The following is a 26447-nucleotide window of genomic DNA, read 5'->3' as shown; positions in this document are numbered from 1 at the left end:
TCTAATGAAAATAATGTTTAAGATATTTAATCATTTGATAAGTTACAACTTATACTAAATTTTACTAAATAAAAGTAATATTATTGAACTTAATATCTCAATTAAAAAACAATTTTGTGATTATTTGCTTTAGTTCGACTCTAAATCAATAAAGTTTGTACCTCTAAAATGTAAAAAATCCTCAATTATCTAACACCTATGTTTGTTTTTCACCTAATAAATTCCACACCGTAGTTCTCTAGAACTATAACCTACTGGGCTGCAAACTGGACATAGAGTTTAAATAAAATAAAAAATCTGTTTACAACATAAGTTATCCTAGTTGCAGCGAATTGATTTAAAGAGCTTTTGCGTCAAGATTTAATGTTTACAAAAGTATTTCAAAACCATTGGTAATTAACTTTCTCTTCAAACTTTTATTTATAGTTTAAAGAAGCGGCTAAAATGTTTTATATTCTTTTCAATAATTAAAACTTCTTCTGTTAAACACTTGTAAATGGCAATTGAAATTTATTAAACTTTGTTATTTATGAGTTTAAAAGCTTACACTACTACTTGAACAATATCGTAACGTTCAACTCTTACAGTTTTAAATAAATCTACTTGTAATGCTTTTTTATTTAATAGTAAGCAAAGTATATTACTAATATATTGACATGTGCCCAAGAATTTATAAAAAACTAAACTAATTTCAACTTCGTAAAAAAATGTTTAACTTTAAAGTTATTTTATTTTGATAAAACATTATTTTAATAAATTATAATAAACGCTTTCGCTTTAATACAATAAATATTTTTACAAATTCAAAGCCCAAAAAACTAATTTGATTAATAAATGAAATAATAAGTATACTAGTTTTCATATTTCAGTTGAATTATAAACTAGTATTTAGTATATTAGCAAACGATTTATGTTATTAGTATTGAAACCATAAACGTTTTTTTCTTAAAAAAATATTAACATGTTTTATACAATTAATAATATTTAAACTGTATAATAAGGATACGCGTATCTAATATAAATTAAACAACTCAAAACTTTAAACGTTTAAAACCCTATAAAATTGTATAGTAAATTAAAATAAAGTTTTATATGCCGGAGTTAAATAATAGATTAGCAATTTTGTAACAATATAAGTGTATTAGTTTATTAATTGATATAAATAGTTAAAAAAAGTAAAAAAAAAACATTAACAGATAATTAGTGTTAAATAGTGAGACCAGTAAAACCTGACGTAAAAACAAAGTTATTTTAATAATATAAACTCAAATTCTGAGGTTTGTTTAGTTACCTAGTTATCTAATTGTATAAGTCGATCTTTTGAAAAACTTCAAGATTATATTTAAAGTATTATGAGTCTAGTACTGAAGTAGCAAACTTTATTAGCCAGTTATTAAACTATTTTCATCATTTTTAAATGATTCTAAGTAAACTAAAGTAGTTTCACCCGATGACTTCCTCTTTCAGTAAAACTATAAAAACTTAACAAATTAAACAGACCTGGAAAAAAGTTTTAATTCAACTAATCTTTTAAATATCAGACACGTCAACGTTAAAAATAGTTTAAGTTTTATTTATTTTACACAAAGTTTTGTTTAATACATGCTAAATTATGTTATCTGTCACAATGTTTTATTGATTTGTTATGATAAAAAATATTTTTTGTTAGTTTTTCAAAATACAAACATAGACTAAAGTAAAGTACTAACACAAAATAGTATAAAATATAATTGTTTGTAAATTTTGTATTAATAAATAAAAAATTTATATCATAATTATCCAAAACGAGTCCATAAAATCTAAAATCTAAAAGTTTATTGAGAGCCTGAAAAAAATTAAAATAACCCTACTTTTAAAACTTATTAACTACATTAAAAAACACAAAAAGTATTCCTACATTCATAAACTAACTAAAAACAAAGTATTCCTAATTTAGAAAAAATAGTTAAAAAAAATTGAAGTGTAAAAAGCTTCAGTTTAATTAAATAAAAAAAAATTTAGACCTCGGCAACAAGGTATTAGTAAAGTTTAATTATTTTATTTATAAAATTTAAAACATAGTACTAAGCAAGGTTTTATCCGTATTTTAAGGTTAAAAATATATACCAATTTATTGAAAAGTATGTTATTTATTTTTTTTAGTTAAATTTAATTTAATTTTAACAAGTTTTTAAATTATACAATTAGTTTTTTAGCAAATTTGTCAAATTTTACTAATTTTTTATAGTTAGTTTATTATATTGTATTTCCTGTTTTAAACTGTCTGACTTCAAACACTTAGAGTATTGTTTAAATATTTTGCAAATATCTAAAAACACTAGAAAAAAAATTTCATTACTTCTGTTATAAACAAAATTCTAATTTGGTTTAAGATTTTATTGCGTTGAGATATTGGCTTTGTTTTAAAAACTGTGTTATACATTAGTATTTTTAATTCGAACTACATAAAACAAAGTTATTAATAAGTGTGTCTATCTATTAATAAGTTGATAGTTAGTCGCGTTCAATGTATATGCAATTATTAAAATGTTTTTTTAAAAAATATTGGTACAAGTTTTTTTAATCGTAGTAAACCCTTGCAAGTTCACAAAAATAAATTGAAGTATTTTAAATTAAACAACTCTAAAAACAACTTTAAATAAATTTTATTTTTAAAAAACAATATTAAGAATATCTTTTGAAGTTAAATTATTTTAAACAGTTTTTATTTTATTTTAGATTAGATTATGTTTACAAATTAAAACATACTACTTTCAAATTATTATAAGTACATTAAGTGTTGATTAAACATTTATTTGTCGTCTTTTTTCCAAAATATTAAAAATGCAAACTGTATATTTTTTTCTATTGGTATGAATTAAAAGAACATTTAATATTAATAAATATATCAAACTAGAATATTAATGTATAATGCTAACAACTATTTTTTTATATTCAACGTTGTATATTATAAAAAACTTTCTTCACAGAGTAAAGTTTTAGGAAACTAAATTGTAAACAGTGCGACACAATTTCATTAAAAACTAAGTTTAACTATTCAAATCTTTACCAAGATAATTCAAATTAACAGTTACTGCTTTATCTTAAGTAAGTAAGTAAAACTAGTACATATGTTTAAATTCTCTAAAAATATAGTACTATCTAAGTAACTTTCTGTATCAAGTAAATAAATTTCTGTTGACAACAAAGCGTTTTTGTTAAATTTACACTTTTCATTAATCAAAAATAAAAACTAATGCAAGCTCATTTATATTTTAGTTATGATTTATAGTCTGTTAGTCTTTATAAATATTTATTTAACACAACAAAAAGAAAAAAAAATTATATATTCTATTGATATAGTTTTCACAATAAAAAGTAGTATTTCAATCTTTTTATTGAATTCTAAAAAAATACACTTAAAATAAGTATTTATCTTGATTTATAACCACACATTGTGTATTCTATAAAAACTGACTAATCTTAAATCTATTCTAACACTAATGTTTTATATTAAAAAGTTTTACCAAGGTCCGATACTGAATAAAATATATGTAACTAAACATAAAGTTTTTTATTAATTCATGGGTTTATCAATAAACAATGCATTTTGTATTTTTAAGCATGATTACTACTCAGACTTCAAATGAAAAAAAGCAATATTTTTGTGAAATTTGTGGAAAATGTTTTAAGTTTAATTCAAAACTGACTAACCACAAAAGAATTCATACTAGTGAAAAACCTTCGAAATGTGATGATTGTGATAGGAGGTTTACGAAAAAAGGTAATTTGAAACAACATGAGCTCACTCATTCAGGTTTGAAGATTTATCAATGTGATGTTTGTAAAAGATGCTTTGCAAGATGAGGTCATTTAAAACAACATGCAGTAGTTCATACTGATGATAAACCATTTAAATGTGGACAGTGTGACAAATATTTTAACAGAAAAAGTAACTTGACAAGACATATGTTGATACATAGCGGTAAAAAAGATTTTCAATGTGAAGTTTGTGAAAAAAGGTTTGCTCAAAAAAATGCATTAAAACGCCACATGTTGACTCATACTAAAGAAAAGCCTAATCAATGTGATACATGCAAGAAGAAGTTTTCACATAAATCAAGTTTAAACAATCACATCAGAATTCACAATGATGATAGACCATTTGGATGTGATGTTTGTGGTAGAAGATTTGCGCAAAAATCAACTTTAGTTTGTCACATCAGACTTCATACAGGAGATAGACCATTTGTATGTGATGTTTGTGATAAAAGATTCGCAAGTAGTTCAAATAGGAACAAACATTTACGTTTTCATCAAAAATAAAACTGATCATGAATTTAACATACTTGTTTTAGAGATTTGTTGACTAAATGAAGAAACATACTTACTATTATTTATTATTATTACTGTATATGAGACTTTGTTAAAGTTTTTTGTTTAACTGCTGTTGAAAATACTATACTTTATTGGATCAATTACTGATGTGTAGAAAAAGAAAGATTTAATTGTTTTATATAATTTTTTTTCCAAGGTGACTATTTATTTAGTGTTATGTTTTCTTATGTAAAAATATGAAAACTAACGCTTTAAACTAAAATTAACAATGAAATAAATTGAATGTATAAATTACTCGAAATGCAGATGTCATTTATTAAGTTAAGTAATAGTTTTGTCTGTTTGAAGTTAATATTTTTCTTTTAAGCAAAACAAGTCTTAACAATTTAAATTACGTTTTTTTATTATTAATTGTAAAAACGTATTTTATAAAATATAATTTTTTATGTTTTAAAAAAAAATTGAAAACGAAATGTAATAGTAGTGTTTACTCTTTAAAGTGTACACTAAAAGAAATGATTTGTTCAAAAGCTATTTAGAAATTTTTTAATCCAAAGTTTATTTCTTCATACATTTCAATAATATTAGGAATATTCAATATTTTCAGTGTTTTTAATACTTTATTAGTTTAACTAGATAATTATCTGATTAGAACTTAATATTAGGGCGTGTTAGGAATATATTCTTGCATCCTATGCATCCCTAAAAAAAGCATAAGTTGTCCATTTATAGCATTATATAACCGCAGACTTAACATACTTAAGTATAACTATATTTTACGGAACAGATAAAAACAGATCAATATTTGAACATCTATTTAATTGCACATCCTGTCAAAACTCTGATATTGTTCAAAATTTTAAAGTTTTAAAACGATGTAAGAAAAGCGAACTCTACAGCCTGGAATCAAAATTGATTGAGGAAGAGCGACCTAACTTAATACGAAAGTAGCATTTCACGGTAAAACAAAATTATTAACAATCTATTAATAAACATACCTTTAGTTTTTAATTACTGAATCTCTAATTTTTATATTTATTTTAATTTATTCATACGTCATAATTTAAAGTTATTTTTTAAGCTATTCACTTAACAAAATTTTTTAAAAATTTTCATTTAAAATTTATCACTTGATAATAAAATCTTGTATGGTTTTGAAAAGCTTTGTGTAATAAAATATAAAAAACAAAACTATTTATAAATGTTTTCGCTGTTCATGTTAGCTTCATAATATAAGGCAAGCCTTTCAAAAAGTCAATAATAAATTACCTAGGTGTATTTTTCAATTGTTTTACTAAAATTTAGAAAACTGTATTACTTATCAGGATTTTTCATTCTGTTTGAATAGTATTTAAAATAAAGTATATAGCTAAGAAAATTTTAAACAGTTATATAACAAACATTCATGAAAATTTCATAAGTGTTTATTGGAGGCTACAGAAAATACTTTGTTTTTTCACAAAGTAAGTGTGCTACCCCACTTTAAAAAGTCTAGACACGCCCCTGCATTATGTAAATTACTTATTTGTCATATTTGATTTTGATTGAGATTTTAAAAGTTTATACATATTTTAATTTTTTATGATTTATATTTAGAAATTTCTCATAAAAAAGCTTTGACCAAAAAACATGTTTTAAGAACTTTTGTTTACACTTAGAATCAAAGTATACGCTTTTATCCAACTATTTTGAGTTTTTCCTAAAGCTTTCAAAAAAGATTAATAACTAGATTTTTTCAAATTAAATTTATTTCAAAATCTACTTCTAAGTGTTATTTTTGTTTTGTAAAAATGTGGTTTAAATTTAAACAAAACCTGTTTGTGTTTATAAATTTAAAAACTTATGATATAGATCTATCTACAAGTTATAAAAATTAGGGCAATCTTGCTTATTTTTTTGAAATAGTAACCAAAAAGAAGTATTTTTAACTATGACAAGTAAACATTCTTAAGCAAACCTTACAGCTAAAAAACTTTCTGAAAGTTCAACTTCACAAAAATAGAATAAGGTATTATTTTAATAAGTCTAAAATTAACTAAAAGACTTAAGGTCAAATGTTTTGTAAAATAAAAGTTTCAATTCAACGTTTTTACAAACATATTGAGAGTTAAAAAAAATCTTAGAAACAACAGTTTAAAACTGGTTCTATTTTATTTTTTACAATTATTTATATTTTTACATTTACTTTTATACAATTTAAGTTTTAATAATAGATTTTTTTTTAACAATAACCTTTAACTAAACTTTTTTTTAATTGACACTTTTTGAGTTTTAAAAAAGAAAAAGCGTTTTAAAATATTTTGTTTCAATCTTGATAGGAAATAAATAACGAATAGTTTAGAACAAAAAAGTCTTGAAGGTCAGTCTGATTTGCATATTTGCTAAGTTAGCAATTTTTTAAAACCTCTTTATTCATCTATTTCATTTACACCGTTATCCTAACCCACCTTACTCAAACATATTGAAAATTAATAAAAAACTAAGATTTAATAATTAAAATATAAAATAACGAGAAAAAAAACTAATATTTTACCTTTAAGTTTACTAGTTGAAAAACACTATTTTTAAAAGCTTAAATATATAAGAAATTTAAACCATTTAATACTAAGAATATATTTTTTGTAAGTTATTTTTTTAAGTACAGTGCCGTTTTAATTAATGAATAGGTTCTTTAATTAGTTACTAGAAATTTTAGATTTAATTAGTTGCTAGATAGGATATTAGTGATCTGTAATTTCACAATAAAAAAAGATTCTGTCAAGTACTTTAAAAAAAACTTACACTTACAGTATTTACTTAATATATAAAAACATTAGTACAATTTTTGTTGTCTGATTATTGATCTTATCTAAAAAAAATTATATTTATCGTGTTCACATTGTTTTGATAATAGTATTTAATAAGATGTTTAACTTAAAATACTTTATTTAGAAAGTTAACTTTTTGTTAATACTTTTAATTTATCTCATATTTTTAGGTTAACATCGAAAAATCCCAAATTAAAATAACACATCATACCTAGAAAATAAAGTAAAGTTAGATACATTCTTTTTATTTGCTTAGATTGTGTTATCAAAATATATATTCAAGTTCTGAAAACAACAAAAGTTAAACAAGAAACTTAATTTTATTAATCATTTCTTGTTAGTTTGATATTAATTTTTGTTAACTAATCTTATTAATGATATTTATTGGTTAACGTCATATTTTTATTATAAAATTAACATCTCTTTAAGGCTTTTCAAACAACCGGACCATATTATTTACATCTAATTTTTCAGAATTTTAAACCATGACTACTTGCCATACAAGTTTGAATCTTTTAAGTGAGAATAAACAATATGTTTGTGAAATCTGTGGAAAAATATTTAAGAGAAAATATAGCTTGAAATGTAATAAAATAGTTCATACGGTTGAAAAACCCTACAATTGTGATAATTGTGACAAGAATTTTTAAAAGAAAAGTCATTTAAAAAGTCATCAAGTTACTCATTCTGATTTAAAGATTTATCAATGTGATATTTGTAAAAGCTGTTTTGCAAGAAGAGGTTATCTAAACAGCACAAAGTAGTTCATACTGATCATAAACCATTTAAATGTGAACAGTGTGACAAATATTTTGCTTTGAAAAAAAGCTTGACAAGACACATGTTGATACATAGTGGTTAAAAGGACTTTTAGTGTGAATTTTGTGAGAAGAAATTCACTCAACATCATCATTTGAAACGACATATGTTGACTCATACTAAAGAAAAGCCTCATGAATGTGAAATATGCGAAAAGAAGTTTTCACATTAATCAAGTTTAAACGTTCACATCAGAATTGTCACTGTGGATAGACCTTTTGGATGTGATGTTTGTTATATAAGGTTTGCAAGTAGCTCAAATAGGAACATACATTTACGTTCTCATCAAAAATAAATTATGTTATGGAATGTTCAACAGTGTGTACTAGAGGTTGAGAAACAAACGAAATATCGTAAATATTATATTTTATAGCTTTAAAATTCCAAAGAAAAGTTTTGTTTACAGAAATATAAACTTAATCGATGTAAGTTAGTATGGTATTGTTTTATAAGTAGTAACTTTTTTTATATATCAGAGTAAAATGAATGTTAATAGTTATTTAGTTCATGTAGGGTGTTTTCTGAGTATAAATCTTTATTTTTCATTTTACAACAATTTTTGAAATTTTAATATTTTGCCTCAATTTTTTTATATGAACGTATGTTAATATTGGTCTATTACAGCTTGCAAAAAATTATTTTAATGTGATATCATTTATTTCTAATTTATGGTATGGTTAAGAAATAATTTCTGTCGTTTTTGAATTGAAACCAACTACAGTAAATTCTATTAATTTATTGATCTTTCAGTAAAAAAACCGAAAATTTAAGTAAACAGAATAAGTAAGCATAATAGTTAGTCTTAGAATGATGTTTAAACTTTTAATTGCGTTGGTTAAAGACACAAAAAACTAGTTTCAGTCGTTTTGAACTTAAACTTCTTTTAGTAAGCTTTTAATTTAGTTTTTGCAGTAAATAAAATAGAAATTAAATTTGTCGTTTAAAAATTTGCTACAAATCTTATAAAAAGAATTTATTTTTTGAAGATTTGTGTGTAGGCACTGAAATGTTTTTTTAAGTACTATAATTTTAAAAACTAAAAAAAAAACTTGTTTTTTTTTTTAGGGTTAGTTAAGTTACATTAATAATTAAACTGTTTAATTTTTGTTATGAATACTTGGTAATTACTTTATTTCTAAATTTTAGGATCAATCATATATTTTTACAAAAACAATGAATAAAATTAAACAATCTAACTAATATTACAATAAACAAGTTTTAAGTACCGAATGATAAACTTAAAAACAAACTTTAGTTTGATAATTGTTTAGATTTATACATTTTCTTTAATTCGTATAAAACCTTTTAAACTTTTGAAAAAACGAGCGATTAAGTTGAAATATAACTAGCTTTAAAGTCGTTTAAATTTATTTATTTACTATAGTTCGTATAAAAATTTTAAGTCTTTTTTATGAATTTAGGAGCAGAAGTTTTAATGTTATCATCTCATTTTATACAACACAAGTTTGAGGTTAGGACTTCTTTTAGACAATTTTTTTTTGATTTTCTATGACTAGTGTGCTACTAGACTAAATAATGTTTTATATCATCATATATAACAAATTATTACTAAAATAAAACTTGAAACGCTATATCTAGTATGTAATTTGTATTTTTCATAGTTTGATTTTCTAAAATTTAAAATCAATCTATACTTCGTATTTTTTCGTTAGTACTAGAACATTTTTTTAAGACTGAACACCAACCTTATTATTTATTTCATACAAATTTAATTAACTTTTAATTAGATTAACTTTTTAATAAGTTGTTTAATGACTAAAAAAAAAAAACATTACAAGCAATTTTTGTCTATAGAAAGTCTAAAGATAGTAAATTTAGACCAGTGGTAATGTTTGTTTTATATAAACTTATGCACAGAAGTATGCCACTACTAAATTTACTAATTTGATTGCACTTTTTTAGATTGTTTAAATGAACTGCAATGAATTTTAGTATTATCTTAATATATTTTAATTCATATATCAATACAATCTGTACGAAGTATGACTATTTTTAAAAGTCTTAAAACGGTTAGTTTATAAATTTACTTCTTTATAAGTATGTACTGAACAGTGAACATTGAAAAATATTAAAAAAAAATTATTCAAAAGTTTCAACAAAATTTACTTGTAAAAAAACATATTTCGATTTTTTTTCGTGCAAAGTTTTACAAAAAAGATGGCCACACATTAACACGAAAATTCAATTTCTACAAGTTTTATTGCTTTTAAATATACTTTTTAATAAATTTTTTTTCTAAAAAACCTATTTTTATGCAATTTTAATCAATTATTTATTAACGGAAAATTTTGTAAAACATATAAAATATTTGACTTAAATATATTGTTAAAATAAGTTCAAATTTAAATTTTTGATATATTTCTTAAATAATCTTATTATAAATTATTGTATATTTTTTTGCTACATAATCTTATCAATTAGCCTACAACCAATGTTTTTATACTTTTCAAGTATATTTTAGTTTTAAAAATAAATATTAGTCCTTTCAACATCTTTTATGAACTTGAACTTGAATTTATAATTGTCTTATCTTTTGCGTGTGATGTTTTTGAAAGAAGATTTGTTGACAGATCTCATAAGAACAGATATTTACGTTAACATCAAAAATTAAACTTAACTATAGAACTGACAATATAACTATTTGTATGAGTCGTTTTAAAAATTTACAGTTTGTATGTTATAGTGCTTATTAAGATTCAAAGTAATAACACCTATATTTCTAGAAAAATTAAAAATTCTAGAAAAAAAAAGACATATAAAGAAACTCAAAAATTGCTAGTTCTGAATTTGTAATTAATATAAGTAATCTAATTTTATAAATTATTTGGTATAAACTATTTTTTGGTAAATTTGTAATTGTAGTTGATGTTGTGTAAAATTGTGACTTATACTAACTGCTTTTATAATAACCTGAAAGTTTTCTTTATTATAATAGTTTATGATTACTATTTTAAAATTTGTTAATCTACCTAGTGAAAAACAAAATGAAAATATAATTTGAAAAAGTTTCCGTTTCTTTTCCATTGAGATTAACTGATAAGCATGTTTATTTTCAAATTGTCCCATTTGACCTTACTATATTCAAAAAGTTTAGCTAGAGGTTTTATCTGTCTCAGCCGTATCTTAATCACATACAATTTTTTATACAAAATGTTTTGGAATAACTTGTTACTAGAGCTCATTAAACTATAGCACAACGTAAATTAAAAATATCATGAGTTCCGTTTTTGAAAATCACTATAACGATAGTACAATAAAACAGGTAGTGATAAGTAGAACACGAATAGTACCAACATAGTTTTTATTTGATTAAAGTTTTGTATAATAAGAAGTATAGTTTTTTTTAATATTAAAGGTAAAAAAAGATAGTAAGATTACAATAGACAATGTTTATCTGAGTACTATAAATAATCATTTACTTGTTATTGATCTAAACTGCTAACACATTATTTACTTAGTAGATTTTTTTTTTTTCAACCTGTAGACTGTACTAATAAGTTGCAATCTATGAATAACGGAAGGCACAAATAAAAGCAGTAAAGTATTTTTTGTTTAAAGTTTTGTAGACTAGATTTCAATTCTTCCAAATATTATAATTTGGTATCTAATTAGTTTAAAGACTAAAGTTTTACAATTCTATACTTTATTATAAATGTGTTTTGTAATTTTTTTTAACTTGATCTACAGTATTAAGCTTAATTAGAAGACGTTCAATATATATAAACATAAAACTGTACATGTTACTGTAATCTAAAATTTAGAAATTACACAGTACACAACTTTTTAACATATATTTTAAGCGAGAACAAAATATTTATATGAAATTTTCTAAAGCAAACAAATTATTGACTTATATTTTAAAAAAAAGTTAGGTAAAAAAATTAACTTCGAGTCGTTGATTTTCTATGTTGTTAAATAAAGTAGGTTAAATGTAAACTGTTTGGTAAATAGTTACCCAAATAGTTTATTTTTTACTTTTTATATTGTTCTTGACTGGTTATTCAAATAAACAGCTATTGATTAATCTTTAGTCAGTATTATAATTGAAGAAGTTTTTTTTCTAGCACTACGTGACCAATTATCTTTTATTATTAATGTTGATTACTTTCTTCTTACGAATCTCTCTTCAAATTATAAAGATTAAGTAATTAAATAATCGAAAAGAATAAAGCCATATTAATAACAATTAAAGCAAATTAGTTATTAGTGTTAACATTAAAACTTAAACAAACATTACCAAAATAAACAATTAATTATAGTTTTGTTGATATAACTTGCAGCGTTTTTTTCTGATAAAGTTATTATTTTTTATTCGTTTATTAGCTACAAGAAATGTAATTGATAATTAAACTACACAAAATGTCATTTCTTTTTTTTTTAAATTAAATTATATTTTTATAACCTAGTAAACTAAAATTTATATTTAGGTAGTAACGAAATAAAATAAGTAATGTTTTGGATTAATTTTCTTTCAAGTAATAGTAGTATATTTTTATTAGGTGCTTTTGGAATTTGAGGTATGAATACTAATTAGTCATTAAATGTTAAAAAACAGCATGTCTGTGATACATGTGGGAAATTTTTCAAGTGTTTTTCAGCAGTAATTACCCATAAAAGAATTCATTCAGGAGAAAAACCCTACAAATGTGATACTTGTGAACAAAGTTTTACACAGAAAAATAGTTTGACAAGACATCAGCTTACTCATTCTGGTTTGAAGATTTATCAATGTGATGTTTGTAAAAGATGTTTTGCACGAAGAAGTCATTTGAAAACCCATGCAGTAGTTCATACTGATGATAAACCTTTTAAATGTGAACAGTGTGACAAATGTTTTACTCAAAAGTCTAACTTGACAACGCACATGTTGATACATAGTGGTAAGAAAGATTTTTGTTGTGAAGTTTGTCAAAAAAAATTTAATCTAAAAGGTAATCTAAAACAACATATGTTGACTCACACTAAGGTAAAGCCTCATGAATGTGATATTTGCAAAAAGAAGTTTTCTCAAAAGGTCCATTTAAACAAACACATCAGAATTCATACTGGAGATAGACCTTTTGGATGTGATGTTTGTGGAAAAAGATTTACTCAGCTTTCAACTAGGAATAAACATTTGCACCTTCATCAAAAATGAAACTTTTTTATAAAATTTTTAAATTAAACTTTTGTTTTAGAAGTTTACGAATACAACTTGTTTTTTAGTTATGTTAAGCTCCAAAATAAAATGTTTATATGTCTATAAAAAGTTAATTCAAATTTTTAAAATAACTTTGGTGATGTTGTAATGACATTTTAAACAAATTTAAATATTATTCTTTATTTGATACTAAGTTTAGATATTAATTTAAAACTTTATTTGACAATATAAAATATTTTGTAACAATTGTTATTGTTCCTGTAGTATTATTTTGTATTTTAATATTGTTACTATAAGTCTTGCTTGGCAATATTCAAAACAAATGTTTAATTCGTATAAAATAATATTTTCAATTCTCTTTTTTAACATAAATTAGTCGTTGTTTATAAGATTATGCAGTGGATCTAAAAACTTTATTTTCGTTTTTTAGTTAAATGTTTACATTTGCTTTAATCTTTTATACAGTGAATAAATGTGTTGAAAGTTTAACAATTGTCATTGTAATGTACTTTGCTAGAAATAATTTTGCTAACAAATATTATCATTGAAAATATTAATAAAGATATATTTTCTTTTGTGATATATTATTTAATTTTGTTTCTTTAAAAACGCTAAATATATTTAGTCCTAGGACCTGGTTCACGGAATACTTTTCGGTTATTGAGTCGAAAACTGAAGATTTTCAACGTCTTGTCCACGACCGGAAGAATTTGGAATCATTATCAAATAACTATAACAAACGTTATAGTTTTTACACTATATCAAAAGAATTAAATGAGTCATTATTATTTAAAAGATTTTACTTAAATCTTATTCAACAACATTCAACTAAACTTATATTTTAAGTTCTAAACTGAACAAAAATAGTATTCACTTATTTAAATTAAGGAAATAAATCAAAAAACTACTTGTTCAAAATTTTTATTTACAAAACTAAGTTTCACCCTTTAACTGACCTTCAGTTGTAAACTAAATCTAAATATTAAAGTTAAACGAAAACATATAAGATACTATAATGCAAAACAAAACAAGTAAATTAAAAATTCTTATTTATTTTAGTTAGAAAAATAATCAATAACTTGAATAAAATACTAAATAAACATTATGGGTTAGGCAATTTAAAAACTGTGTGTGAGATTGTTTTATTAAAAAAAAAACATTAGTGATTCAAATATTAAGGTGTAAAACAATTTTCTTACACACTATAATGTACAGAGATACCTTTGAGTCTTTTAATTTAAACTTACTTATACTGGATGGATAACTTTTAACTTGAATAAAACATTACCAGCTTGAAGAATAAAAAAATAAAATAAATTAAAACTATAACACACAAAAAATTTAACTTTTTAATACTTTAAAACTACTTTTACTGAATAAGCTGTTATCTAATAAAAAAAGAAATCTTTAAACTTTTAACTTTGTAGAAAAGTTTATACTCTGAATAAAACACTATTGTGGCATAGAATTAAAAAAACAAAGTAAATAACTTGAATACTATAATGAATATTAGAACCTTTCGGTTATCGAGTCGCACACCACGGAAACCTTTTAACATCTTGTCCCGGAAAATTAAATAAAAAGTTTTGAACCTTAAAAATGAAAACTTTAACTTGGGTATTGAACATAAAACTACTAGATTTCAATACATAATCAGTTTAAAGTGAATAAACTAAATAAATTACATATTACCATACACAAAGGGATTTAAATAAAATTTATAACTTAATATACTACTAGACTACTGAAGTTAAATCGAACTAATTAAAAGGTACATCGAAAATTGTTGAATAATATTGCTTATATCATTATGATGTAATCAATATATGGTTTGAACTAAGTAAATGCTAGTATTTCGTTTTTATAGTTTAGAGCAGGTGTTATGTTAAGCTATTTGAGTAGGACTAATAACGTTTTGTACTTATAAATGAAAATGAATTTAAGTAAATAAAATGACATGCAAAACTAACTAGCAAGCGCTTAAGTCTTAAAGTGACGTTTTTTTTTAATGTGGACAAATAATTTGTTTGCTAATTGCTAGACAAATACTATTTAAATTTATATTAATGTTTATTTATATGATTTTTTTAATTTGCAAATAATAAACGTAGAAGAATGTTTCAGAAGTATTAAAAAAAAGAGCTTTATAAAGTAGTAATAATTTTAAAAAATTTTATTTTTTTATATAAACTATAGTGTGTAAAAATAGTTACAAGTTTTATAATACTTACAAACTACAATTTTCTTATCATCCATATTTTTCTTTTATCAATATTAAAAATACTAACTTTTGCTAATGAAAAGGGGTGACAAGTTTTGTAGAAATAGCATAAGTTTTTTCACTTTATTAGTAAACTAGTTTTTTGTAAATGCATTTAGCTAACAACCTTAACACAAGCATTGAATTTAAGTGTTGAATGGATAAAGGTTTTACTATGCTGTGTATAACATAAGTTAAAAAACACCACCATACAATTCATTGTATCAAACTGAAGTTGATTTTAAATTAAAAAAACACAATTTAGGTTTTCTTTAAAAAACAAATATGTAGCCTCAAGTTTAATTTAATCAAATATGTAAAAAAAAAATTGAATAATATTAAATCTTTTCAAGTTATATCACCTTGTACAATTAAAGTTATTAATTAAGCGTTCTGCAAACTTTTTAAAACATTTACTACTCTTTTATATTCTGATATCGGATATTTGCCCCAAGATCTAACTATTGGTCTAAATAAGAAAATAACTGTCGATATGATTATATTAACATTATATTAAATTTAAAACAGTTTTTTATTTTGTATCTTTTGATTAGATTTAATTTTATCATTCTGATTATTTTTGTTTTTTATTTTTGCTTTCTTATTTAAAGGCTTTAAAAATATTGAATCGGCTTTTAACATAAAAACTAAAAACTTTATAAACTGTTTTAAAAGAGTTATATTACATACTTACATACAGCTAATAAGAAAATTAATAATTTAATATAATTTTTTGTTTATTCTATAATGATTTATTGTATATTGCATTTAGTGATAAAAAATTATCATACAAATAACTTTTATACATAAAAGAAACTAAATTAACTATATCTCATTTAAAAGATAAAAAACAGCTGACCTGAAATCTTAAAACTAAATTGAGATAAAAAAAAACAATCTTGAGCCAGCTTGGGTTTAGAAAACAAATTTTAGATTTTCTGAGTTTACCTGTGTTATACTGAGATTATCAAAAGTTTCAAAATATCCAGGATTATTCTGAATTTGTGGCAAACTTGTTAATTACCTTAAATATCAAAGTCTAACAAACAGAAAATTTGAAACATTAATTTTAAGGCAAATAGGGTAGTTAATTGAAATTAAAACTAGCCTGAAATTCAAAAAAAAATTTCTAAAAAAACATCAATATTTTTGAAAATCCTAACTTGTTTAAATTTTGATAAGATTATCAAAAAAACCTTTAAACTATCTTTATTTTTGCAAATACATAATAAAAAAGCTAAAAGAGATATCATATCTTATTTTCTTTAAAGCTCAAGTAAAGTCAAACAATTGAAAACTGTAAAATATTTAGAAAAGTTTAAAAAGTTAAACTACTTTTTTAAAAAAGTCTAACTAAAATAGAAAAACTAAATTAATATTTCACAAATATTAAAACTTTCATTGCTGATGATAAAACTAAAAACAAACTTTTTTAGTCTATTTCAGGAATGTTTGTTCAACATAAAGTATAATATTTATAAATCACAAATTTTTAATCACCATTATAAATTTTATAAATAAAAGAACTGAAATTCCTAGTTGGCAGTTTTTTGATAATTGCTAAGTTTGCTTTTTTTAAAACTAAAACAAAATCAGCCTGAGTAACAAGTATGAGCAGGGTTGTTACTCTTTGAGTCTAAAAACTATCCTGAGCCTTTTAGTATTTGTAAAAAAATCATGTATAAATGCTTAAAATAACTGAACTGTAAAAAAATGAAGTTATCTAATAAAAGTGGAATTTCGACAAAAAAAGAACATAAAATTGAAACTACAACAATGAAATTTCATTCAATGAAAAAATAAACATTGAATACATTTTTCAAACTATCCTATGAATTTAAAAGGATTTATACTGTTTTAAGTTATACTAAGTGCGTGTGACTCTGCATGAGTTACAACAAACTACTTCCTTTGAAACAACTTTAAAGTTTAAAAAAGAAAAGAGAAAGCAAAAGCTTGAAAGTATCGAGCAGTATACTTATAGTATCATTATGATAAAACAAAATAAAAAAATAAAAAATATTCATACTTATTAAAAAAACTTTAGATATAATGTATTCAGAGGTTTTACAGTAATACTGAAACTATACTATCTTTCGCAAGAAAAAAACCGGGCTAAGTAAGACTGTATTTGTAAGAAAAGTTAGTTCAATACTTTGTTTTTCATTTTGTTATATTTAATATTTTCACACAAATTCCAGTTATTTTTTTAAAATATATTTTTTAGATTTATGTTACAACTGATGATCTCCTCTATGCCAATATAGGAGTGAAACACTGTTTTGTTAATAATAAAATGTAAGGATAAATAATAGAATTTTTTTTTTCTTATAAATTGTAATGCAATTATCTTTTGTGAAGTAACTAAAAGCAAATGCTAAAAAAAACTTTTTATAACCTTATGGCCAACAATGACATTTAATATCATTAATTTAACTTTGCTACAGTTTATTTGTTCCAAACAATGAATAATGAATTCTGATCACTGCTTAAAACTTTTGAATGATTCAAAACAACATGTTTGTAATACTTGTGGAAAAAACTTTAAATTGAAGTCTGCATTACTTACACACAAAAGAGTTCATTCAGGTGAAAACCTTTTAGTTGTGAAATCTGTGACAAAAATTTTGCTCAAAAAGGTCATTTAACACAGCATCAGCTTACTCATTCTGGTTTGAAGATCTATCAATGTGATGTTTGTAAAAGATGCTTTTCACATAGAAGTAGTTTAAAACTACATGCAGTAGTTTATACTGACAATAAATCATTTAAATGCGAACAGTGTGACAAGTGTTTTACTCTAAAATCTAGTTTGACAACACACATGTTGATACATAGTGGTAAGAAAGATTTTCATTGTGATGTCTGTCTGCAGAAGTTTACTCAAAGTAGTACTCTAAAGCGTCACATGTTGACTCACACTAAAGAAAACCCTCATGAGAGTAACATATGTAAGAAAAAGTTTTCACAGAAATCAAGTTTAAATACTCACATTAGAATTCACACTGGAGATAGACCATTTAGTTGTGATGTTTTTTTTTATAGAAAAACTAGCTTTAAATTTAATTATTACTAAATTAATAACATCATTATCATGTGAATATTCTCATAGGAATATTTGCTTATTTTAAAAGTAGGTAATATTAAAATTATTTATTCAAAAAAAGAAAATAATAATATTTTAATTTAATCCTTTAGTCATGATAGTAGCTGGATGATAGTTTCTTCCACATCAGTCAATATGCTTTAGGCATTTCAATTTTTTCAGCTGTAAATTGTGTCTTCAATGCATTGTTTATATAAAGAATAGTGAGCAACAACAAGTTAAAAACTATTTATAACTTAATGCGTTATCAATTATTAAGTTACAAAATTTAAGTCGTATTTCTGAGTATGCGCGCAACAGAATTTCGTACATTTTGCACGAAAAACGTTTAGTGACGTAAAAAAAATTGTAAGTAGAATTCAGCAAAGTAATAAAACATGTGAAGCTGTCAAAATTTCACAAGGCCACAAAATTGCACAACGACATTTTTGCACGAGGGCATAAAACTGACCGAAGATAATTTACAACAAAAGTCTTTTTTGCACGACAAAATTTGAAACGAGCAGACATTTTTGCACTGTTTGAACTTACTTTTTTTTTTACTAATTTTAATTTTTTAGCTATTTACCATACTATCACTGTTACCCCTAACCTATACCCTCGGTCTGTAAGTTATTTTTATTTTATTTTTTTTATTTCGTTTTATTTTTTTTTATTAATGATATTAGAAATTTTTTTAAACTTTCACTGTAAATGTTACCCCTAACCATTACCCTCAGTCAGTAACCTATTGTTTTTATTCAAGTTTTTATTTATTTTTATTTTATCTGTATTTTTTACTGTCTTAAAAATATTAATTTCGTGCAAAACTTACCCTTGGTGCAAAATCGTCTTCGTGTAATTTTGTTCCTCCGTGAAATTTAAACCCGTTCCCATGAAATATACATTCAGAAAAGAAATTTCTAATTTGCTAGACTTTAGTGACGTATATAATAATGTATGACGTTATTTATAAGCCTAGTAAGACGGAAGCGGGTCAAAATGACACAGCGACAAATTGACACGGTCGTCAAATAGACACAGTGCGTCAATTTGTCACTGCGACAAAAAGGCACGGTGCGTCACCTTGGCGCGGTGCGTCACTTTAGCACGGTGCATCACTTTTCGGTTTCCTGTCTTCTAACCGGTTTTGTAGAATCAGCAACAATCACATTGATCAACTTTAAAAACAAAAACCGCAGGAATTTTTAATTGTGACTTCATAAAATAAAATGAAACACGTACTGTAATATTATAATAAATATTATAATATCTGTCATACTCTTAAGTTAAATTCTTTATATTTTAGGCTACAAAGTTTGGTAAAAATAAAAAAACACTTAGAGTATTAACTTTAATAGAATTAATTAAATTGACAATAAACTTAACATTTAATACACTATTTTTAAGAACAACTAATTGTGATTTATTAGGACTTAAGTTGTATAACCTCTAGTGCCTAATTTTCTTAAAAGTGATCAATATATAAATGCGCATGAATGGTTTCATCAGTCTCTTAATTTTCTCTCAATTGTTAATATTACTATTTTTAGTTTTGTATAAATTTAGGCTCCAGGACTGTTTATTTTAATTATTTGCTTTTAGACAAGTTTGTTATACATTTTCAATACAGAGTTTTAAGTAAACATCCTAACTTATTAACTTTTGTTGAAAATTTTTTTGTATGTTTTTGGAAATTTAGGACTTAACATTAAAAAAAAATATTTTTAACTGCTCGTAATAGATTTTTAAAGCATGTGATTTACGACTTAACAACTGAAATGTTCTTTAATATAACTTTTCGAGCGATAACCTTTCGTCGTTTAAAAAACAGTAAAAAAAATTTTTATGTTTAACAAACTACTAGGTTAAATAATAAAACATATTTAATATAACTGGCTAGTTACTTCAAAAGCAGCTTAACTCTGTATTTTTAAAAACTAGAGTTAAAACACGCATGAATTATTCTTAGAACGAAATAACTCTGTGTTAAATTAAATGTTAGTTATTTTTTATAACAATTCCTGATAATAATTAATTAAACGTTTGACAAAAAGTACTAAATTTTACCTATTACATAAATATGAAAATTCGTGAAACGTAAAAAATAAAACTTAAGAATATTTTTGTTTTTATACTATGACTTAAATTTTAAAGCATTGTATCATATATAGTTTCAAATGTATCAAGCTACTATAGTTTAGAAAAAGTATAATAAATATTTTGTTTAACTATTTACTATCAAAATTTTACAAATAAAAGTTATATTACTAAAGAAGTTAAGTTTTGCTTATAAGTTTGTTAATCCATGCTATAGTGACGCACTGTGTCATTTTGTCGCTGTGTCAAAGTGACGTGTGTCATTTTGTCGCTATGCCAAAGTGACCCTTCGTGCCAAAGTGACGCACCGTGTCGTTTTGTCGCTGTGCCAAAGTGATCCTCTGTGCCAAAGTGATGCACCGTGTCGTTTTGTCGTTGTTTCAAAGTGACCCTCTGTGACAAAGTGAAGCACCGTCTCATTTTGTCGCTGTCCTAAAGTGACGCACCGTGTCATTTTGTCGCCGTGCCAAAGTGACACTCCGTGCCAAAGTGACGCACCGTGCCAAGGTGACGCACATGCCATTTTGTCGCTGTGCCAAAGTGACACACCGTGTCATTTGTTGCTGTGCCAAAGTGACACACCGTGTCATTTTTTCTCTCTGTCATTCTAACACCCACCCGTGTAAGACGGTGGTCTAAAACGATATTAATAAATCATAGGCTTATTTCCAATTAAAATAAATAAACTAAGTTTTTAAAGCTATTTTATCATATAAGAGCAAATTGAAATTAAGTTTGTCAAGTAAGAATATAAATATTTTTTTTCCTTACAGATTTACTGTATTAATTGATGTCATTAAAAACAAACTAAAATGTTTTAATATCAGTTTATGTATCAGTTGCCTTGCTATAATTAGACATTTTTAAAGTTCTGTTTGTAAAGATAAAAGTGATATGTAATGTAAAAGAAAAAAACATATGTAGAAAAACGTTTAAACCTAATACCTTACAATAAGAAAAGTAATTTAGTTTAAGTAGATCTAATGATTAAGCGCGCAATAAAATTTTATACAATTTGCGTGAAAAATGCTTGGTGACGTAACAAATTTTATAAGTAGAATTCTGCAAAGTAATAAAATACATATTCAGAGTTAAATTTGATAAATTGCGCGCGATCGATTAAAAAACTATATATAAACATTATTTTTAGACCGTGTAAAACGGTCATCCAAACTGTTGATTAATAAGTAATTAGACTTCCATTTAATGCTTTATGAAAATAATAAAAATTCAGTTACAATGATCAAATTCTTTATTGTGTATTTTTTAGTATTTTCTGTTGAGTACAAACCTTATTAGCAAGCACTTTTGAGAAAATAGAATTTGATTTTCAAACTGTAATTTACCATTTAGATTGTTATTTCTTAGGTATGCAGTTCCCACTTAGTACTCACTTTTAAAATGCCCTAAAAGTTTTTTTAGAACAAAAAAAATAATGTACATTATGTCCAAGCTTTTTAAATAAATGTGCAAGAACAAGATAATAATTTAATAAAAGTTACATGCATTAACGTTTTCCAAGGTAAACAATTTCAGTCGCATTTCAGATTAAGAGAGCAACAAAATTTATCAAAACTTCGAAGAAAACTGTTTTGTACGGTAACAAATTTATAAGTAAAATGGTGCAGAGTAAAAACTAGTACATACTCAGATAAGTTATTTCTAAGTTGCAAAACTTTTTTGATGTATGAAAAAGCATAAGAATATCATCTCAGATTTTTATCTAATTTACAGTAAAGACGTAAAGTTTATACTACAGTAGGTAGATTTTGATTGCTTAATTTTTATACATGTTGAGTAATAAAAAACCAAAATATTTTTATAACGAGCTTAAAAGAAAAAAATTATGTTTCAAACTGCAAACTACTACTAAATTTTTCGAGATCTAGCTAGATTTTTATTTTATTCTAAGTAGATAATAAGATATTGCTTTAGAAAAGAGCAGAAAGGTGTTAAAGTTAAAAAAAATATACAAATTTTTGAAAAATATTATGAATTACGAACTTGTGTTCAATATAAAAGTTAAAATTTAAAAAATAAATCAACAAGGTTTTGTGCCAAGCTTAAACCTGGAGTAGTTATCCTCTATATTAATCTATTCGGCGTAGTAGGTAAAAAGCACGGGTATCTGATCTATCTAACTTGACCTATCATTCAAACTAGAAAATTAACAAATAAAAGAGTAAGAGAGATATAGTAAAAAGTTTAGTAAAAAACAAAACAATGTATAAGAACAAAAAGTGGCTTGTAAAAAAATATGTAAAATACAAATAACTAAAGGTTATTTATTAATACAGTTATATTAATATTGATATACATGAAATGAGTTTGTGTGTTAATGTGAAAAAGTAATGAAAGGCTAGAAAATAATGGCGCTTATAGTTTTAGTTTTTTATTTTTAGTTTACTTTATTAAATTATTAAAGATAGTTTTTACTGTAAATAGTTTTATTATAAATCTTGTAATTTTATTTTGCTTTAATAAATACCTCGAAGAATATTACAAAATAATTAAATCAAAGATACAAAATGATTAGTTTTTAGTATAAAGTTTATAAAATAAAAAGTAACACTTGCTTTAAGATTTAAAAGAAGCTTTAAATTTAGTGTTTGTATATCAATTTTGACGAGCCCCTTGATTGAAAAACAAAATCAAAAGTCATAAAATTTTAACGAAATAGTATGTGAATTTAAAAACAGTTGGTTTAAAGCATAGATCACGAAAATTAGTATTCGATAACTAAAAAATTTAAAGTACGTATTTAGTACAACATTTATATCAAAAGAATTCAAAAACTTTAAGAAAAATTATTAAGGTAATAATTAAACTACTTTATTTTAATTTTACATTAAAATTTCATGAATTTTACCAACAGCGACTTATACTGCGATCATACACTTTAAAAGGTTCTTGTTGTAATATTTTAAGTATCTCTTGTTTAATTGACATCATTGGTATAATTTTCATGATATTGGTCTAGTTCCAAAAATGGCGTTACTCAACTATATATTCTATTATCTTTTGTTTTTGTTATATTTGTGAAATATTTAGCTCAATATTTAGTTATAAAATATTTTGTTAAAGTTAACATGTAAAAACATAGTTTTATCTACATCCAAATGCAGTTATTTGTCATAGAGATATAAAATTGAGTTGTTTGTTGCATTTTGCTTTAAAAAAAGATTAACTTACTTTAATTACTTTATTTTCGTTACTAAATTTTAAAGTAATATCTTTAAAAATACCTCTTCACTGTATAGTTTTAATGTTGTGTTCAGGTGCTTTAGCTAACATTAAAATAATCTTTATATGATAATATTTTTACAGAAGTTTAGAAAGCATTAATTTTTAAGTTTGATAATGTTAATTGCTAAAGTATACTGCTGAACTAATTTCGAACAACTTATATTACTAAGTGTACTGTGATAACAAGTAAGTTTTTAAGTATTAAATTATATTTAATAAACTTAAGTTTTAAATTTAGTTTTTATTTTTAACAAAATCAAAAAGATAAAAGTTATTACGATTATATTCTAAAATTTGAAAAACTTTTACATTTGAAAACATTTTTTAAATATATAACTCAGTTTTTGTAATAGTTTTTGTATTGATTTAGAATATTAATAAGATAAAACTTCCTTTACATATTATTAGTAATGATTTACAAAAAAAAAGAATTATAGTTTAAAAAGTATCTGCAATAAATGTTTAGAATTTACAATATAAATATAATTATAAATAATTAATTAATATAATATAATTATATAATATAAATATATATTGATAAATTATTAGATTAAACGCTAGTTAAATGCTATTAGTTACTTTTACAAACTATTTTATGAAACTATATGTCATTTTCATCACAAGCTTGTTAGTATTTTACATTATTATTTTAAATTAATAATTTTTTAATATCTTAAAAAAATAAGATTATTATAGTAGCTATACATCATATAACTTGATGCTTAGTGAAACAATTAAACTATTTAAATAAATTAGTTTGAAATAAAAGATACTTTAACTTAAATTACAGTACTTAAGTAATTTAAAATACTTTTTGCTGATAAATAGTTTTTAAATGTTGTTAAGCAGTTTTTGTACATATTGAAATTTAAATTTTTATAACTATTTAGATGACCGTTTTTAAATTTTGTTGTTTTGTCCAACAAACAGCTAAGAAAAATTTATATTTAAGTAATAACGATCAAGGTGTAAAATATGTTATAAGATGTTGTTGACAAATTATTTTTCTTAAAATTAAAACATTACAATCAAAATAAACGGTTTTACCTTTATTTTTTAAGCTAGCCAATGTATAATAACCTTTTTGAAGTGTCTTTAAATTTTAAGAACAGTAAAAGTATTTAGTTGACTGTACTTCAAATAAAAATTAAAATGTGTCGCGTTTAATATTAGCAAAAACTTTTTTTTAAGCGGATTTTCTCGACATTAATAATTTTTACAATTTAATATAGTTTGATTAAAATAAAATATTCTTATTGGGCAAATAGTATCTTACTACAACCGTCGTAAATATAATTTTATTTAATGCTATTTAATTTTCGTTGTAGTTATACCTTTAAAATATTAAATTATAAGTAGATTAACTAAAAATTAAACATACTTAAACACGATAAATTATAAAATATCAAAGTACTTTTAGTCACCTATGGTATTTATTTTGTTTGAAAATAGGCTAGTAAGTTTATAAATACTTATGAAATAAAAGGAAATGTTTCCAACACAATAACCTAAATTTTAATTTTTGTTAAATTTTAAACTAATTAGCTCTTAATGTGTTGTCTGTTTGAAAAAATTATTTTTATGATAAAAAAATCTATAACAAGTTTTTAAATTTGGTAATAATTCAAATTTAGTTTTAACTCCTTAACTATCAGTAACAACAAAACTTATTAAATTTACTATCTATAATAAGTGAATGTTGTATTTATATCTATAACTAAAGACTAAACTCAACATATTGCAACTCTCTGCTATTGAAATAGAGAGTTTACAAGTTTTGTCTTCTAAAAATTTTTCCTATTTTATAATTATTAATTAACTTGTATGATAAAATAAAATCTAAATGAATACAAATCAAACTTATTGTTTTAATTGAATAATTTTAATTTATTTTTTTTTGTGAATGATGTAATTTATACTTTTAAAAAAAAAGGAACCCTGTAAATTTAATATAGTGTAAAATATGCTCTGAATATTTTGTTTTCTCAGTTTTTTTTTTTTAAACTTAAGCGACATTTTAAAAGTTAAGATACCTTGTAACATCCGAGTTATGAAAATAAAAAGTTAGTTTTTAATTTTTTTAGACTACAATGTCAATACATCAATAATTTATGCTCATAAAGATAAGTAATAAACTAATAAAAATATACTTTTTAAAATAGTGTATTCTATATTGCATTTAACTATAAACGTTTATCATACAAATAACTAATAAATTTATATTTAATACAAAAAGTTTTGTTTATAATTATTATATAAAATAAAAAAATAATATTATAATTAATATAGAGCCATCAAATTAATTTTAATAAGCTAATCTTGGTAAGCAAGAAACAAGTTTTCAAAATTTGTGAAAGTTTGATTATGTTATGTTTATAACTCTGAATAACCTGTATACTCAAACATTTAAACAGTTGTTTATACATATTTTTCTGTTTAAGAATAGATTTAAGATATTTATACTAGAAATTTTTGTGTATATAAATTATATTATATATTTCAATTAATTTAATTGAGAGTCTACTGGTTTTAGTTTCCTTTTTAAAAAAATTACATAAATGTATTGTCTAAATGGTTATATATACCAGGTTTATTTCTATTCAAACTTTTCAGTACTATTTAAAATATTTTTCTAGCTCTAGTTGTAAAAGT

At 23.2% G+C, this 26447-nt stretch overlaps 1 pseudogene; it reads left to right on the top strand.

Annotated features, from left to right (window-relative positions):
* Positions 1 to 3603: 3603 nt before the first annotated feature.
* On the top strand, positions 3604 to 8115 carry LOC145831669 (uncharacterized; annotated as a pseudogene).
* The last annotated feature ends 18332 nt before the right edge of the window (positions 8116 to 26447 follow it).

The sequence above is a fragment of the Thalia democratica genome, chromosome 3, assembly GCF_965202585.1.
Source record: "Thalia democratica chromosome 3, ktThaDemo2.hap1.1, whole genome shotgun sequence".
NCBI classification, from domain to species: Eukaryota; Metazoa; Chordata; class Thaliacea; order Salpida; family Salpidae; genus Thalia; species Thalia democratica.
Note: the sequence above shows the minus strand (reverse complement) of the source record. Positions and strands in the feature narration are given on the sequence as shown.